Raw genomic sequence first — 15,921 nt, forward strand, 5'->3', positions numbered from 1 at the left:
CTTAACCGAATCCAGGTACCTTCTCATTGGTCTGCCCCGACTCCTCCTACCCTCTACTGCTGAACCCATGAGTCTCTTGGGTAACCTTGCTTCTCCCATGCGTGTAACATGACCCCACTATCTAAGCCTGTTCGCCCTGACTGCTACATCTATAGACTTCATTCCCAGTTTTTCTTTCATTTTCTCATTGTGGACACCCTCCTGCCATTGTTCCCATCTACTAGTACCTGCAATCATCCTAGCTACTTTCATATCCGTAACCTCAACCTTATTGATAAGGTAACCTGAATCCACCCAGCTTTCGCTCCCATACGACAAAGTGGTCGAAAGATTGAACGGTGCACAGATAGTCTTGGTACTGACTTCCTTCTTGCAGAAGAGAGTAGATCGGAGCTGAGCGCTCACTGCATTAGCTTTGCTACACCTCGCTTCCAGTTCTTTCACTATGTTGCCATCCTGTGAGAATATGAACCCCAAGTACTTGAAACCGTCCACCTGTTCTAACTTTGTTCCTCCTATTTGGCACTCAATCCGTTTATATCTCTTTCCCACTGACAATACTTTCGTTTTGGAGATGCTAATCTTCATACCATAGTCCTTAAATTTCTGATCTAGCTCAGAAATATTACTTTGCAACCTTTCAATCGAATCTGCCATCACAACAAAGTCATCCGCATATGCGAGACTGCTTATTTTGTGTTCACATACCTTAATCTCACCCAGACAGTCTATTGTTTTCAACATATGATCCATAAATAATACGAACAACAGTGGAGACATGTTGCAGCCCTGTCTTACCCCTGAAACTACTGTGAACCATGAAGTCATCTGATGAAAAAAATGATAGTGTCATGGCTGTGAGAGATGAAGCAATGTCACCAGTGGCAGAGTTCCGGGGAAGCAGCGGTTCATTTTATCAGCTATGACCTCCGAGAAAATAAACGCAGAAGGGTACCGGGCTGATGCGTACAAGATATGGACCAAAGAGCAAGGGGAAATGATGGGAATGTTGAATCGTCCCCGTTTGTGACGTGACAGATTGATGTGACACCGTGCGTGACATTTATAACTGTTGAGACACATTACCGCTCATAGAGATTTAGGGCGCTGAAAACAAAGAAGAATAACGACCCTCACAATTTATATTTGCATGCCTTTGTACTATGTGGTCATTCAACTTAAGGCCACGGCAGGCGCAGTCTGCAGCTGTTTGTTATTAATAGTTTTAGCTGTATAGTAATGTTTTTCCTTTTTATGCGCAATATGTCACATTTACTTACGTTCAGGGTCAACGGCCAGAGCCTGCATCATTCATCAGTTCCCTGCAGGTCGTTCTGAAGATTCTTACTGCCTTCTGGCGTTGCTACTTCGGTATAGACAACTCCATCACCTGCGAATAGCCTTAAAGAGCATCCGACTCTTTCTACTAGATCGTTTATATATACTGTAAACAGCAACGTTCCTATCACACTTCCCTGTGATACTCTGGATATTACCTTTACATCTGTCGATTTTTTTCCGTTGAGAGCTACGTGTTGAGTTCTATCTGCAAGAAAGTCTTGAATCCAGTCGCAAGTCTGCTTCGATTCTCGGTAAGCTCGTATTTTTTTTTTCTTTTCACTAAACGGCAATGCTGGACGGTGTCAAATGCCTTGCTGAAATCAAGGAACACGGCATCAACCTCAGCACCGTTGTTCACTGCGCTGTGGATCTCGTGGAGGAACAGAGCGAGTTGAGTTTCACAGGATCTCTGTTTGTGAAATCCATGTTGATTTTTGTAAAGGAGATCTTCATATTCCAAAAACGTCATAATTCATGAGCATGAAACATATTCCATAATTATACAACAGACTGACGTCAACGATATAGGTCTATAATTGTGTGGATCTGTCTTACGGCCGCGGTGGCCTAGCAGTTCTAGGCGCTTTGGTCCGGAACCGCACGACTGCTACGGTCGCAGGTTCGAATCGTGCCTCAGGCATGGATGTGTGTGATGTCCTTAGTTAGGTTTAAGTAGTTCTATGTCCTAGGGGACTGATGACCTCAGATGTTAAGTCCCATAGTGCTCAGAGCCATTTGAACCATTTTGTCTTATGGCCTTCCTTAAAAACGGGAATGACCTGCGCTTTTCTGAAGTCGTTAGGTACCGTCCGTTCCTCAAGCGATGTAAGATAAATTACTGCTAGAAGGGAGCAAGTTCTTTCGCATAATCTTTATGGAACCTTAAAGGTATCTCTACTGGTCCTGATGCCTTTCCTCTACTAAGCGATTGTAGCTGCTTTTCAGTTCCGCGATCGGTTATCTCAATAGCCGCCATTTAGACGATCGTACGACGATTCAAAGGAGGGACAGTGTTATGATATTCCGCGGTGAAATATTCGATATTTCGACCTCCTCTCTGTTATTTTCCGTTTCGGTGCCGGTGTGGTCGCTGAGGGAATGAATAGATGATTTTGACCCTCTTAGTGATTTTACGTGCTACCAAAATCGCTTGGGGTTTTTACACAGGTCGGTTGACAACGTCTTACTTTCAAAATCATTGAACGCTTCTCTCATTGCCCTCCTTACGCTCATTTTCGCTTCGTTCGGCTCTTGTTTGTCCGCTAGGTTTTTACTTCTCTTGAGTCTGAGATGAAGTGCTCTTTGTTTACGTACCACTTTTCTGACACGCGTGTTAAACGATGTTGGATTTTTCCTATCGCTTAAAACCCTACTCAGAACATACCTGCCTATGAGACATTAAACGATGCCTTTGAATTTTTTCCATATGTTCTGCACATCTTCGTCCTCATCACCAAATATTTGTTGCTGACTGCTGAGATATTCTGAAATAAGAAACCGTCGGGCGAGTCAAGGCGGTCCGGACCTCACTGCTGCTGCGCCCCGACTGAACTTGTGCCACGTTCCATCTCAAACACTGCCTGGTCCGAACTAACTTGCTGGCACGTTCCAACTGACAGGTCGACACACGACGACCGGGAAGTAATAGCAGTCCAGCAAAGATAATACACAGGGCTCATATCGATAAGCGCTGCTGCTGCCGCTCACGGGCAGGCAAAGCAGCAACTCAGTGACACACGTAAATGAAACTAACATAACGAGGTGGCCCGTCGTGACTATATGGTCACCATTGCTGAGCAAGTGTATCCTCCTACCTTTCTTCACATTCTGAGCATGCGTGGCTCGTGTTCGTGCCATCTCTTATTTATCATCCTGTTTTGGCCATACTGCCACCTCGTTATGTTAGTTTCAATTACTTGTGTCACTGAGTTGCTGCTTTGCCTGCCCGTGAGCGGCAGCAGCAGCGCTTATCGATATGAGACCTGCGTATTATCTTTGCTGGACTGCTATTACTTCCCGGTCGTCGTGTGTCGACCTGTCAGTTGGAACGTGCCAGCAAGTTAGTTCGGACCTGGCAGTGTTTGAGATGGAACGTGGCACAAGTTCAGTCGGGGCGCAGCAGCAGTGAGGTCCGGACCGCCTTGACTCGCCTGACGGTTGCCGACACACATGATTGAAGTGGGGACGACTTTGGTTGGTTGTCGGTCGGTCGTCTTGCCGGACGACGTGTATTTGGCCGGTGATCGCTAATGGGTTGGCTGTGTGTGCCGACTCGTGATTCGTCCCTGTTATTGTACAGTCACTGCCGTTAGCATTGTCTAGTTCTTTGTGCAAGTGCTCGTGAAATTGTGTGTAGTTTGTGTGACTTTGGTTGACAAGTTATTTTAAATGTTGAAGGCGTACTGGCTCTGATGAGTCGGTCGGTTGGCGTGGAGCAGTGAGGAATTCTCGATGGGGCGTAGTTTGGCCCGCTGGCTGTTTCTACGCGGTGTCGGAGAGTGTGGCGCTGTTCCCATTGCTACGAGGTCCGTGGCTCACCGATCCTGGACACGAAAGTTGAGTTGTTATTTAACCTACCAGCAAGTCAAGACTGTTCACATTGTGTCGTTTGGAGTTCGTTGTCGGCTGTTGGGATATTCCCGCAAACAACGATGTGGTTTTCAAGTTCGAAAATTCTAGCCACCCTCCAGTAGAGTTTCACTGTATTTGGTTATTCGAATTGAAGTGCACCAGCGGAATCTTCTGCCTTGTGGCCGTTAACGTTCGGGGTAGCTGTCCTGGGCATTGACGTAATTTTCAGGCAATGTAGATGGTGTCCAGCACGGTGTGTAGTTTGACAGCTCCGTGTATGATTGGTTATGGGCGCCAATATCTTCTACGTTGTTCGATTGAACAACCTGTTGTGCCCTTGTCGGGTGAAGTGTAAGTTATCTAGACAGTGGGTCTGCTGACTGTCGTTCGGTTGGGTTGTCGTCGGATCGTGAATGGTTGGCCCGACTACCTGTCTCACCTAAGCGTGCGTTTGTGTTTGAATTACAGGTCGACCCTTGAACATCTGGGCGCCCTTGCGGACTGCCTTATTTTTTTTCTTAATTTGTTCTTGTTGTTGATACTTGTACGGCTTCTAGGCGGTTTTGTGTTTTAATTTAGAGTTAATTTACTAGGCCATCAGCTTATTTTAAAGTACTGTTTCTCGTAAGCCCTTTGGCATTTAATAAATTGTTTTTCAATTTTTAAGTCTTCGGCCTTCAGCCAATTTGAATTTAACTTGTTTACTTCAGCCCAACTAAAGAACTGTTTTAAGGCTTGTCTTTTCAATTTCTGATTATGCTTGCGTTTTAAGTTATTGACCTACAGCCATTTTAAATTAAACTGGCTTTCAGCCGGTAATTAAGACCCCAAGGATTAAAGCTGTATGTTTAAAAACCTTTTATGGGCTCTTGTAATGTTTGATCGGATAATAAAAATGTTCGAGTGTAACTGACAGCTCCTTATTCAGGCCCCTTTCCACAATTTATTCTCTCTGTCCTGTCCTGTGGGTTTAGCACGGCGTATCACATTCCTTGTAGGACCCGTCGTCATAGATGATGTCACAGCCTTATGATTACTAATACCTTCCTTTAATTAACTGATTCGATAAGTTCAAGTCTGTTTGTTGCCAGGAGGTGTAAGACATTACACTCTCAAGTTAGAGAACTAACTATCTTCTGAAGGTAATTTTCGGACAAGACATTCAGTGTTTGTTGCCAGGAGGTGTAAGACATTACACTCTCAAGTTAGTTCTCTAACTATCTTCTGAAGGTAATTTTCGGACAAGACATTCAGCGCAATGCCACAAGAATCCCTGTCTGTGGCACAATTTTTGATGGCATAATACTTCCAATCTGTACCTGGCAAGTTGAAGCCCTACTACAAAGTTCTGCCTGAAGCGCTCTACATCTATCGATCCTGACTTAGGTGGTCTATAAAAGCAACCGATCACCATTTTTGACCGTTCTCTGATGTTCAGTTTGACCCGGATTAATTCATATTCGGAATCCGTGATAACTCCGCTTTATTTTATAGAATTTTTACTGCAATAAACACGCAGCCACTATTTCGTTGTCACTGATGTCTGGTTTCAACCAGCTTTCTGTTTCCCATACTATCTGCGAATTACAACCTTCAGTAAGCGATACTAATTCTGGGATCTTGCCTTGGATGCTCCATCAGTTTACTAAAATCATATTAATCGTTTCTGTCTCTGATTTGCGAGGACAAAGATTCTCTGCGGTCGCTGTGATTTAACAGGCAAATCGTGTGTGATCCCAAGAGTGGGGTTCTCTAAATTAAGGCCCCACGTACTCCGCTACCCTAGTAGCCGCTTTCTGCGTGTAGAGCACACCTGACCTATTAAGGGGAACCCTACAATTCTGAACCCGGTAGCGGCGGTCGAGGAATTAGAATCTGATACCGGGTCTTCTGAGTCCTCTGAGCCTGTGGCTTATACCTTCCACACGGCTCCAAACCAGAGGACTACGATCAACCCAAAGTACGACGCTACAAAAAGACAGATTAGCACCATGCGTGCGTTACTAGTTGCCTTCACCAAATCAGCCAGCCGCCTAACCGGTGCCGACATGGGCCACCACATGCAGCCGGTTGCACCCAGTGCGCCCGATAGCCACCGGCAGGGCCTCCTCCACATCACGCATCAGATCTCCCGGCATACTGGATGCACACTCTAATTCTTTCCCGCCTTGCCTGCTATCTCCCTCAGGAGCTCCATCACCCGTCTAACGTTGGAGCTCCCAATGACTAGCATACCCACCCTCTGCACTTGTCCGAACTGCGCCGGAAAACTCGTAGCAGCTGCATTTTTTATGAACTATGCATATTTTGTTACTTTATTAACTGCGCTATGTATGAACACCATTTTCGAGACAACATATCATTATCTTTCCTCGTCGCGTGAGAAAACATACAAAAACGGCATTTAGATGTCCCTTAGTGTCTCTCCTTACGCTTACGACTTTACTGCAACAACAGCAAACACTGTGGAAAACTGTTACTACATTAGTGATTTACGAATATAATAACTGGAGAAAGTGATAAATTGACATCGTTATTTAATCGTGATAAGCTGAAGGGGTGAAACTGTATTTGTAGTGTAATAACGAAAAAATTTCATTTACATCTATTCGTAGAAACACCTTTGAAATTATGAAACAGTCCTACAAAGGAATATGCAAAATGTACAAATGTGTAAGTACAGTATCCCGAACAGTCTGTTCGCTTAGCGCAGCTGATTCGTGTGCCTGCAACGTGATTTTGTAATCGTTACTTCATAGGGCTATAGACGGCTACCGTTTTCGCCTACAGCAGTTTGCGCTTAGCAGTTGAAAGAGGTCAGAAACGCTGCCAGGTGTCAGTGGTTCCCTGATGTTGACTGCTGGAGTGACAGAAAGCTGTTTCTTAACCCCCCCCCCCCCCAACCTGTTGGCTCTCTGTAAGGGATGTGTGTACAAAATTTGGTTGAAATCGATTTAGTGGTTTAGGAGGTGATTGGAACTCACACGCTCGCTTAACACACACACACACACATACACACACACACACACACACACACACACACACATTTCTTACAACATGTATGGATGTTTCAAGCAGTGAGTTGCCACTTGAAAAGGTGTCTAATAATTTCCTGTTGAAGCTCCTAAATGTGTATGTGTCTGGAAAATCTCATACATCGTAAACCGTAAGTATCGTAACAAATGATACGTACTAGTATTTCTGTATGACAATGGTGTGCCGCAGTTCAGACGTAATTTTTAGCTGCGGGAATCGACGCATCGAATTGACTGGAACTATTACTTACCTCAGCAAAATCCCAAAGGAAAAATAAGTATAGGCCAGCCTACCTTTTAAAAAAAAAGAGGATGTGAGCAGTTCTGACGTCGAACAGGCCGATAGCTCCAGTTTATTTTAATGGCGATGATGATAGCGTTTCTCTTTACCTGACGACTTATTTGTGGTGTACAGGTTGAAGCTAATTAAAAATGTATGTGACAGTGGCCATCAGTCACAGAGGTCATCGGAACGAATGACCCCCAGATCGGGACAATTTTATTTTATATCTCATGCGTTTCCTCATACTTTATTTTCCTAAATATAATTGAAATTGAAAATATATTTGCTCAAAACGCTTAAAAGTATGAAATGTTGTGTAAGATAACAAACGAGATGAAATTAAAATTGCGGTACCGGTGTAACATAACAGCGCTTATTTAAAAGTTCAATAGCAATCGCATATTACCGAAGTGAAAGAAATACATTATGTTTCTTAGTATATGGAGTACGTTCCGTTTGTTCCGAAAGCAGAAATAAATTCAGTTTTCATAATTCTGAAACGGGTTTTTCTCTATTTTTTGGATGTTCCTGTATCGAATAACGTAAATCCAGAGAGACAACGTTAAAGCTGTCATTACTACACTGTATTATTACACGTGAGGATTGTGTGTTTGTGAGTGTGGCCGGGGGTGGGGGGGGGGGGGAGGATTGGAAGTCGATTTAAGGAACGTATAAACTGCTACAGTCTGGATAAATGTATCAAATCAGCGCTGTAGTCTTAAGACAATTTTAACGCAATAGACATAAGGTGTGCCAATCTAAACAAACGACTGCCAGACTGTCAGTATCCTGTGCATCGCTGTAAAATGAGGTGATGGATACTCCTCATCCAAGTCCGCCATATTGTATTAAGCACACCGTGTTTACGTGTATGTAGAAGAAATTATACAGCGAATTATGCCAAAAAACAGCGACAAAATAAATAATACACAGCGTAATGTTACACAACAGCACAGCCAGTCTACCAAGGACGAAAACGAAGCTTCCGGGCGCCAATATTGTAAGTGAACAACTGACATGCAGAAAAGTGTATCATACGGTTACCGTAACACAATAACTGATGCAATACTATCTTGTATCGCACACAAGATGTAGCGCCAGTCATAATAAACAGCAAGACACAGCTCCACCCAAGGAGAAGATATAGCTGGAGGTCAGTCTCTGGCCAACCAGTGCCCCCCCCCCCCCCCCTATCCTAATACCTAACAGCCCCACACCAAAGAACAGTCAACAAAAAGTTCTATGTTAATGTAGTGCAATACAATTTTCTGTATGTATAAACGCCTGAAGATGGACAGAATATGATTGAACCGCGCTGCGTTATGTGAAATTAAACATAAAACAAATAAAAATGACTGGTGCAGAAAATACAAATACGTCATGATTTCACCCAGTCAACATTCCCAAACATAGCCAGTATGGAAACAGTTAACTAAAATTAAAAACATGAAATACTTGCAAAGCACGTGATTTGCTCCAAGGAGCCTAATTACCACTTAACTAAAAGGCAGACTTCTATTTCTATTTGGATGGTATTCATACAGATCCGTAAGAATTATTCGAGCGAAGTTATTTTTCTCTTTAAGTCACAAGTCGTCTGACACATTTTTTATGCGGCCTTCACAGCTGCCCATCTAAGTTATTCCCTGATGTCTTTCAAAAAAGCTGTCATTTGACTCATTATTGTAGTTAGTTTTTTCTATATGTTCCTTTCCCCGTTGAAATTACAGAGAGCTTTCTCGTGTTTCATTAGTCCGCCCACTTAACTCTTAGCATCCTTCTTCAACACCACGCAACAAACGCTTCAATTCTCTTCTATTCTGGTTTTTCCACAGTCCGTGATTCACTCATATACTCAAAAGTACAGGGTGATTCAAAAAGAATACCACAACTTTAGGAATTTAAAACTCTGCAACGACAAAAGGCAGAGCTAAGCACTATCTGTCGGCGAATTAAGGGAGCTATAAAGTTTCATTTAGTTGTACATTTGTTCGCTTGAGGCGCTGTTGACTAGGCGTCAGCGTCAGTTAATGCTAAGATGGCGAGCGCTCAACAGAAAGCTTTTTGTGTTATTGAGTACGGCAGAAGTGAATCGACAACAGTTGTTCAGCGTGCATTTCGAACGAAGTATGGTGTTAAACCTCCCGATAGGTGGTGTATTAAACGTTGGTATAAACAGTTTACAGAGAATGGGTGTTTGTGCAAAGGGAAAAGTTCTGGACGGCCGAGAACGAGTGATGAAAATGTAGCACGCATCCAGCAAGCATTTGTTCGCAGCCCAGGAAAATCGACTCGATATGGTGTTTCGGCCACCTCTCCCAGCCACCATTGATGATTTGAAACGAGAAATAACAGCAGCTATCCAAACTGTTACGCCTGATATGCTACAGAGAGTGTGGAACGAGTTGGAGTATCGGGTTGATATTGCTCGAGTGTCTGGAGGGGGCCATATTGAACATCTCTGAACTTGTTTTTGAGTGAAAAAAGAACCTTTTTAAATACTCTTTGTAATTATGTATAACAGAAGGTTATATTATGTTTCTTTCATTAAATACACATTTTTAAAGTTGTGGTATTCTTTTTGAATCACCCTGTATAATCTCAGACATTTATCGCTCAAGTTAAGGTCTATTATTGATTTTAGTAACCTTCTTTTGACAAGACAAGCTCTCTTGTCGTCTGGTAAGATACCTCCTTATTTTACTCACCACGCATTAGCATTCTTCCAAGATACCAGTATTCGTAGCACTGTTTGTTGGTCCTCAGTTAGGCAAGTTTGCTGCTAACGTTATTTCTGCAACTCCCAAATATTTCGGTCTTACATTGGTTCGTCTAGTACGTCGAATGTTCATCTCATTCAACAGGCTCTGTAATTCCTTCTCACCTTCACAGATAACAGTAATGTCAACAGTGATTGTTATTAATGGCTCCAAGTGCAACATGTGACTCTTTCTACATCTTCCTTAACTGTTTCTTCGATGTAAGGTTTCGGTAGTAACGAGGAAATACTGCATCCCTGCTTTAAGCCATTTTTAATCCCAAAACTTCTCTGGCCAGCTCCACTCAGATCGACCGTCTTGGTACGTAATCAGTATTACACAATAAGCCCTAGCATTAATTTTCTAAGTTTTCTTAGTGACCAATAAACTTCCTTTGACATTTGATGACGCTCGAGTGAGAGCAGGACAAGCCTCTGTAAGATGGATTTGTAGCGTTTCCGCACTCCGATCGGTTAATCACTCAACCGTACGTGGATGTGTTTTAGCATATGGTGAATACAACCAGCTCTAACCGGGGGACGTGTATCGCTCACAGCCAAAACAATTGCAACTTGACACTCAGCTGTAACTTTCGATATGATGTTCTAATTAATCAACTGGTCAATTATAATGCTGACTACGAGTGGAGCTGAAACTGCTCAAAGTGTCTGAAAAAAAAGGGCAGTACTTTTAAAGTAAACGTATCGCCTGTGCAATTAGAAGGAAATGTGACTGCAGAACCAGCCAATCGTAGCGGCAGTGTTTATACTGTACTACTTCATGTGCATTGCGATTTCTTATTTTTCAACAAGTATAACGCCACACTTAATAATAAATTTACATTATACCGAATCACTTCGATTGATAATTTTGATAACACTCGGTTTTAGGTTGTAAACTATATCGTGATACAGGGACACAAGGTAGTGCTTCAATGTGGCAACACACATACTCTCACCTCATATATTAAATTTTTTCCAATCTAACCAGAACTTGAATTTTCTTCGCCGATTAGTATTGGAATACAGATAGAAATTTAGAAAAATGTTAATCTATGCAAAAATGTTGCTTATTAGGTGAGAAGTAGAGAAAAGAAAGTTTAAAATACATACGCACTAAATATGTAAATATAGGGTGTTTTAGGCAAAAGTTTAGATATTGTCGTTATTGGTACCTTTACATGTACCCGCTTCAGTGGGTTACCTTTTTTTTCTATGTCTAGTAGTCTTCCCGCAAACACGTCACATAATTTGCTACCTGAAGTTTTCTGCACAGTCGTAACTACACCACTAAGTGGACTACTTCTGTATAGACTACCTGTTTGGTAAACAAGTGTCCACACTTCAACACCTGATCTGCTGCCCAGGAGAAAACAGGCTTGCCACGTTTGGTTGGAGGTACTAACCAACCTAAAGTCATGTAACTCCAGATAGCTATAATCATTAGTCTACAAATGAAGTCAATAGTGATGTAATGTTATTCAGTACAGTAACCGCAGTCACCGATATCTCCACTTATACGCTCAAAACTCTATATTAAGAAAAATTAGATCAGAGCTTTGGTTTGAAAGTCTGAAATGCTATATACTTAACTGTGTATCAGTTAAAAGTCCACTTAGTTTAGAAACGTGAAAGCCAGCTTGGATTAACTTATTTTTACATAAATGCATTGCAGCTTCCTCGAACAACGCTTCATTCTTCTAATTCATTCCAGTAAGCGAATCTCGACGATGTAAATATAAAAAGAATGACCTTATTTCAGGTAATGATGTATTAGGTCAATCATGCACTCTACTACATGCAAACAGCAAACACAGGAAGAAATTCATCGAGAAGTGACTGTAATTTACAAGCGAAAAGCACTTATTATGGGGTGGCGTCGTTTATTGGCCTTCCTTACACGTTATAATTCATATTTGTTGAGTGTAATGCTGTAGTCGATTTATTTTTCCTTCATACTGCTTACAACAGCCACTAATCCTAAATTCTGGCTTTCACGAGATGTTTACCTCACGCTTTCCCCTTGAACGTGTCTACTCCGTCGTGCAGATGAACAGTAGTTCCAATAAAGAAGCAGTAACGCCAAAGTAAGTATTTTAAGAGATTAGGAAAGAGAACATGAGATGATCAAATATTGGTATATATTTGGACGAAAAACGTTGATGTTTACCTGATAGTTCTGTGACATCGCAGCGGCCGTGGAGGAAGGGTCTACAATGTTGCTAATACAGTTACTCGTCATCCACATTGGGACACGGCAGCTTACTATATACAAATTACATGTGTAGCATTTCTTGCGGCAATCTGAGAAATAACAGTCTCATGTGATCCTCTGATGTCCCCTGACGCCAAGATATACTACCTCACAGATAATGTGGTTGTAAATAACATTAGGACTGTAAAGTCCCAGTAATTCCAGTTGTCATGACCAATTCCTTTAGTTAAACTGGTGTGCGCTGTAACTCTATTGAGAGTTGATCTGCTGACCAACCGCGGCTTCATCCTCGACTTAGGACATGTTTGCATTATAGTATCTGATGGGCGTGACATAAGCACACTTCTCTTCTCAGTTGTGTTATGATTCGCGTCCTCTAACGCCGACCATATTGTGTGTGGATCTGCAGCAGATGTGAGCAAAGCTCAGCTCTCCAACTTTTTCTTTCTCTATGTCGTGACTTCCTTCCACGGCAAACAACTGCTAGTTTAACTAGCACAGGTGGTGACTGGTGGCAGGATAAGGAAGCGTTCATTTTTATGACGTGATCTGAATACGTAAGATACTACAATGTTCACTGCAGTTGTCCTGTGTCAACGTCCGATTCTCAATCAATGTTTGAGGTCAAATTTCTGTTTGTATAAGTCATCAAACATTGGAACGATTTGAAGCTGTCCTACAACTTTTCCTGTCTTGGGCTATCTGATTCACCCAGTAACTTCATTATTGTCCTTTGTGGACGACATTCACCAAGATGTAGCGGCGGCAGTCGCCCTAGATGGTGACTTGCGTGCTTCCTTTTGAGTCGTTATGTTTTACAAGGTAGGAGTTCGAAGGGCATCTGAAGGCACATAGTTAATGTAAACGGAGTCGTTCTTGACACATAAGCACGAATTATTGTAAGACATTTTCCAGCTTTTCGCAGTGATATCAGTGGCTACATGACTGCGTTGAAAAAGGTGCTGAAAAAGTGATTCTTACGCCTTCATACTACTGAACGCTGCTAGGTGAACTACTATACAAATGAGATAGACTGGCAATCAGTCCCGTGGGCAATCAGTAAGTTCAGTCGCATTTATACGGCAGACCATTCAGTGCTGTGACAGGGTACCATCTGTAAATGTTGAGTAAGAAGCCTAAGGGATCGATCGGGACGTTTGGCAAATATTCGACTAGGTAGTCTACAAAAATTAATGTTGGCTGGTCGCCTTTGCAGACTTCATATGATTCATCCAGGCTCTAACGAACATTCCCTCTGAACATAAGGAAGATGCAGAATTACTGAAGGAAAGGACTTAGAGAAGAAAGACACTGTCGGAGCAGAACATTGCACTGAAGAAATTACAGCTTCTTCAAGAATAGCAATTACACCCAACTGCATTATTTGTTTGATATATTTCTATGCCTGTCTTCCCATAGAGTTTTTTGTTCTACACTCCTGGAAATTGAAATAAGAACACCGTGAATTCATTGTCCCAGGAAGGGGAAACTTTATTGACACATTCCTGGGGTCAGATACATCACATGATCACACTGACAGAACCACAGGCACATAGACACAGGCAACAGAGCATGCACAAAGTCGGCACTAGTACAGTGTATATCCACCTTTCGCAGCAATGCAGGCTGCTATTCTCCCATGGAGACGATCGTAGAGATGCTGGATGTAGTCCTGTGGAACGGCTTCCCATGCCATTTCCACCTGGCGCCTCAGTTGGACCAGCGTTCGTGCTGGACGTGCAGACCGCGTGAGACGACGCTTCATCCAGTCCCAAACACGCTCAATGGGGGACAGATCCGGAGATCTTGCTGGCCAGGGTAGTTGACTTACACCTTCTAGAGCACGTTGGGTGGCACGGGATACATGCGGACGTGCATTGTCCTGTTGGAACAGCAAGTTCCCTTGCCGGTCTAGGAATGGTAGAACGATGGGTTCGATGACGATGTACCGTGCACTATTCAGTGTCCCCTCGACGATCACCAGTGGTGTACGGCCAGTGTAGGAGATCGCTCCCCACACCATGATGCCGGGTGTTGGCCCTGTGTGCCTCGGTCGTATGCAGTCCTGATTGTGGCGCTCACCTGCACGGCGCCAAACACGCATACGACCATCATTGGCACCAAGGCAGAAGCGACTCTCATCGCTGAAGACGACACGTCTCCATTCGTCCCTCCATTCACGCCTGTCGCGACACCACTGGAAGCGGGCTGCACGATGTTGGGGCGTGAGCGGAAGACGGCCTAACGGTGTGCGGGACCGTAGCCCAGCTTCATGGAGACGGTTGCGAATGGTCCTCGCCGATACCCCAGGAGCAACAGTGTCCCTAATTTGCTGGGAAGGGGCGGTGCGGTCCCCTACGGCACTGCGTAGGATCCTACGGTCTGGCGTGCATCCGTGCGTCGCTGCGGTCCGGTCTCAGGTCGACGGGCACGTGCACCTTCCGCCGACCACTGGCGACAACATCGATGTACTGTGGAGACCTCACGCCCCACGTGTTGAGCAATTCGGCGGTACGTCCACCCGGCCTCCCGCATGCCCACTATACGCCCTCGCTCAAAGTCCGTCAACTGCACATACGGGTCACGTCCACGCTGTCGCGGCATGCTACCAGTGTTAAAGACTGCGATGGAGCTCCGTATGCCACGGCAAACTGGCTGACACTGACGGCGGCGGTGCACAAATGCTGCGCAGCTAGCGCCATTCGACGGCCAACACCGCGGTTCCTGGTGTGTCCGCTGTGCCGTGCGTGTGATCATTGCTTGTACAGCCCTCTCGCAGTGTCCGGAGCAAGTATGGTGGGTCTGACACACCGGTGTCAATGTGTTCTTTTTTCCATTTCCAGGAGTGTAAGTAGTTGTACTTTCTTCTAATCAATGGTTTCCACATATGGCATTTCTTGCTGATTCTGCGACGAACTTTTTTGTTTTCGGTCAACTTAATTTTAAAGACCTTTCTATACCACCGCAAGTAGAAAGCTTCGATTCTCTTCTTTTGCCACAGTGTGTGGTGCAATTTCATTCAATATAGTGCTCCAGATGTAGATTCTTAGAATGATCCTCCTCAAATTAAGACTTAAATTTCGCAGGACCAGGCTTCTCTTTCTGAGGAGTGGCCTTTTTGCCTGCGCTAGTCTGCTGCATATATCTTCCATAGTGTATCCGTCATGTGCTATTTTGCATCCATAACTGAGATATTCGTTGCCTTGGTCTACTTTTATTATCACTAATCGCATTTGCGTTACTCATTACTGTCGTATACCTTTGATTTCCCTTCAATCTGTATTCGGTACCCTTTAAGTTAGCCATTCTGTTCAACAGGTCCTGTAACTCTGCCCTAAATTCGCTGAGGATAGCAATATCACCAGCGAATCTTATCGTTAATATCCTTTATCTCGAATATTAATCCCACTCCAGTAACTTAATAGATTTCATGGAAGCTTAGTTGGAACTGTGTGGATGATTCTCTGATTTACGCCATTTTTATTCCAGGCATTTCTCTTATGGTCTTCCACCCTTTGGTTCCCTCCGTTTTTACTGACGCATGATCGAAAGACTAATACAGCAATTCACATATTGCTTTAATTTCAACCTGAACATGCTCAGAATGTATGCATCAAACAGTTCATCATCCACACAAAAGAGCTTAGCATTTGGCACGTACATGAACGTATGACCCCCCTCCCCCCTTCGCGGTTTCTAACGTCCCACAGCAGCCTGT

Source organism: Schistocerca nitens, chromosome 9 (assembly GCF_023898315.1).
Source record: "Schistocerca nitens isolate TAMUIC-IGC-003100 chromosome 9, iqSchNite1.1, whole genome shotgun sequence".
Classification (NCBI taxonomy): Eukaryota; Metazoa; Arthropoda; class Insecta; order Orthoptera; family Acrididae; genus Schistocerca; species Schistocerca nitens.